The sequence below is a fragment of the Sinocyclocheilus anshuiensis genome, unplaced genomic scaffold (assembly GCF_001515605.1).
Source record: "Sinocyclocheilus anshuiensis isolate Anshui unplaced genomic scaffold, SAMN03320099.WGS_v1.1 scaffold2089, whole genome shotgun sequence".
In the NCBI taxonomy this organism is placed as follows: Eukaryota; Metazoa; Chordata; class Actinopteri; order Cypriniformes; family Cyprinidae; genus Sinocyclocheilus; species Sinocyclocheilus anshuiensis.
The window spans coordinates 21,887-25,990 of NW_015549564.1; the positions used below are offsets into that span (position 1 = coordinate 21,887).

Here is a 4,104-nt window from a genome sequence, read left to right on the forward strand (position 1 = left end):
GGTCAAGTAAATATCTACAGCGGATCTAAATATTTATAATTAATTATAACTAGTTATGATTAATTATTCATATTTCCCCATGAGCTGATTCACTACAGTTCCTTTAAGAATAGTTGACAAATCTCTGGAGTTGACCTTGTTTAAAAGTACAGAGGACAGTACTTTGACTCAGTCTTCTTCTAGGAACATATTTTTATTTGATCTGCGCTCACCAAACACACATTGACCATGAGAGATATCTCTATCAGTAGCGATATACTTGAAGAATCCATGAACTGCACACACACACACACACACACACACACACACACACACACATACACACACACATCCATCCACATCCACACATCTCTGAAATGAATGAGATCACCAGAAAGTTTTGTTTGGTAGTGTATATACATTTCTTACTAACAAATTTGAAATAATGTCACTGTTTAGTGTTAGTCATGATAAATAACTATGCACTGTATGCATGATCTGCTTTTTGAAAAAAAAAAGAAAAAAAAATGTTTACCACTATTCTGACTATGTCGCCCGGCTGTGGCGGTCCAATCACACATAAATATACACTCCATCACACAAAAGTATTGAGCATTTTTGCTTTTGGAGTGAGGTTGATCTCAAAAAGAGCTTTTGTCCAAAATGGTCATTTAAGTTACATTGAAGAACATGAACAACATTATCAGCAATTGGATCAGAAAGAAAGAGAGAAAAATGGCAAGTAGTTGTGAATTGACAGTGTTCTCAAAGATAGAATAGTTGGAGAACATGAGAAAAGTGGAAAGAGAAGTAAAAAAAAAAAAAATTAATACATTGAAACAGAGCCATAAGATCTTTATCGGTCCTCTATTAAATGTGTGTATGGCCCTCATACAGTATATCTCTAACACTGACTGAGAAAAATTAAGACCCTAGGGGATCTTAGGACAAGACTAAACTCAATCATACATCTGAAACTGTAGCGTGTTGTTTTTCACTGCACCACTGAGACCTTGACTACTCAAGGTCGGAGGTGTGGATATCCAAAAGACTGTGTTTCACCCTCAGGTAAAAGTGTAGAACAATTAAAAGAACACACTGATATCACTTTAGAAATCTGAATCCTGAATTCAGCACAATTTCTCACTGAAAATGGAACATAAATACACTGAAAAAGGACAGTCAGCATACTTGACTCAAACCCTCCAATAACTGCTAGAGCTACTGAATGTTTTTCCACATCGGACATATGACAAAACCTTAATATCACTTTCAGACCCAACTACCAGGCTAATTTCTTTTATCCTTATGGTCTTATTCTGACCCTGACAGACACTAGCTGAACCTCACAAAACCAAAGAACAATTCACTTTGCACAGGTCATATTTCACCCCAAAGCCAAAAGTAAGAAATAAGAAATTATATGTTGCATACAATTAGGTTTAATTTTCGAATGTTAATTGTGAGCATTATTAAAAAAAAAAAAAACTGTAATACTTTGGGGCATTCACAGCTGTAAAACAATAACTGCAGTACATGTGACGTGTCTTTTTATTTTTTTTGGATGTTAAAATATGTTCACTTATCTCAGTCTGCTGTAATATGCAGAGTCAAAGTCAAAATTTTCAAGACACTATAGAATGCATAGCATCAACTTGTGTCCAAAATGGATAATTTGCACGTCAGGTTATGTGCTCCAATTTGTGAAAAGCCCACTTTGTTTCATTGGAATCATTTCCTACACCATTTCAAAGCAAGGGGACCTTTTTTTTGCATTTGTATTGATTCATATAAGTGTGTTTAGGCACCTGGCTTGATTGCATTCAGGCTTTACAAGTCGTCACTCCTGGGTGGAGTTCCTACAGAGTGCTGCAGCCGTGATGTCCAAACCCAGAAGACTAATTCGCAACTGGTCCCCTCAAGATTTTCCTGTGGGTTTTTATAATGGAGTTTTCCAATTCATGAGTAAAATAAGGTTAGTGGTTAACATAACTTGTTGATACTTTGACATTCTGTTCTAGAACATAAAATGATATTCTTATGTAGTGATGTACAAACATATTTTTTTTAAATAAACATAACTGCTTCAAAATTCACATTTTCAGTATGAGTATGTGTAATTCCCATTATAGACCAAAAAATAAATAAAAACTCAAAACACGGTCAAGTTATGTTTACAACATACATTAATTTACTTAATTGAACCCATTATAAAAACCCATGAGACAATCTTGAGGGAACTATCAGTGAATTAGTCTTCTGGGTTTTGACAACACAGCTGCAGCACTCTATGGCATGCAAAGCAGCTTCTAATTTCTTCATTCAAGGAACCAAGCAGGGTCAGAAATGTACTTTTCCATTTAGGAACAATATTTGCAACCTGGAATTGATTTTAATTGCCTTTTTTTTACATTGGTATGGGACATTTAAGTTCACAAGTAGCACAATTTCTCATTTCAGTGGATAAACACAGACTCAAAAACACACACTTACACATGTTTCAAGGCGGTTGATTTGTGTGTGAAATTTGCATGGCTTGGCACACTTTTCCCAAGCAAAGTTTTAATCCGCCATTACATCTCTTAGACACCTACTGAAAAAATCCTTAACATGCAAAACATGTTCACTTCCGTGTCTTCACACAGATGAAGCATGTGACAGAGCTAACAGTAGATTTGTACACTGATCTCTGAACTATTTGCAAATTCCTCATTTATTTATGTAAATAACAATGTTGCTGCAGTTCCCAGAACAGCATGTCTTGTGTCTCTGTATGTGTGTGTAAAAGAATGCCCATTTCTTCGATTCAGTCAAATTAGGAAAGAGCAGCCACAGTTAAGAAAAATAGATCACTGATATCATTTAATCTCTTGTATCATTTATATGACATATTTCATGTGTCTACTCTAGCTTCACATTTGGTATCTTTGGAAACGACTTTCCTGTCAAATTCGCCAAAAACCAAATTATCTAATTACTAAATTAAGTAATGATATGCACATTCATTTTAAGTGAAACATCTGAGACAAAGTTGATACTTGACTCATAACTGAGAGTTTGCTCTAGAAATTTTGAGAAATTTTCCCCAGAGCGTAGATTAAGTCTCAAGGGCCGTGGAGGCAAACAAATGCATGAGAGATGGAGAGATTCTGTTGCAGTGAGAAGGAGAGGGTAGATTTCTATCACATGACTCTAGCACATTTGTGCCACAGAAACACTCAGCAGTGGCAGGTCACCTTCCCCTATAAACACACTCAAACAAACCCTTCCGCAGCACTTCTGTCCCACTCTTCTGCTGCAAAATGACGTCTTCTACCACCCTCTTTAAAGTGAAGACAGCGGAAAATTTCCATTGTTGTTATAATAAGCTAATTATGTTTTCACTATGAGTCCAAGAGCTCAGGTTACATGTTTGGCTCCTTTTTGTATTGAATAATTTCTTATTAAGACTTTTGTTAAGTTATAATTATTTTGCCTTTTTTAGTTGAACATCTGTTAGTTACCCAGTTGAAGGGTTGTGTCCATATATTCTTAAATATTGTCTTTATGTGTGAGCTGCGTGAAAACAGATACATAGTGTTTTATATCACACATCACACATCACAAGCACATCACAGAGGATCTCACCTGGACCACCAACACCATGTCACTCTCCAAGAAGGCACAACAGCGCCTACACTTTCTCCGCCGGCTGAAAAGAGCAAGTCTCCCTCCACCCATCCTCACCACCAGTATTATGTGAAGCATCCGTATAGTTTGTATTTTATTTTATTATTATTATTATTTATTTTTATTTATTTTTTTATTGTTTTATTTTTTTATTTTTTTAAATTTATGCATAGGTAAACATTTATATATAGGTTTTTTATAAAAACTTAAACCGTATTGACCATTTCATTATACAATACGCATTGTGATACAATACCATCATTTAACATACAGTATAGTGTTGCATTACAGTATTATAAATGAACTGCAACACAAACTGCAGCAAATGTGCAGAAGAGTGTGAAAATGGCCACTCAAACAAACAGTGCATTTTAAAGCAGTGTTTTGAAAACGCTACAGAGCCACAATGGTTATACTCTCCAGGAAGTCATTTTACCAACAGTTGTCTGTGTGTGT

At 35.4% G+C, this 4,104-nt stretch overlaps 1 protein-coding gene across 1 annotated transcript in view; it reads right to left on the bottom strand.

The window, feature by feature from the left end:
• Positions 1–4,104, bottom strand: part of LOC107657216 (prospero homeobox protein 1-like) — a 13,525-nt gene that overhangs the window by 5,330 nt on the left and 4,091 nt on the right. The gene's annotated exons all lie outside the window — the stretch shown is intronic.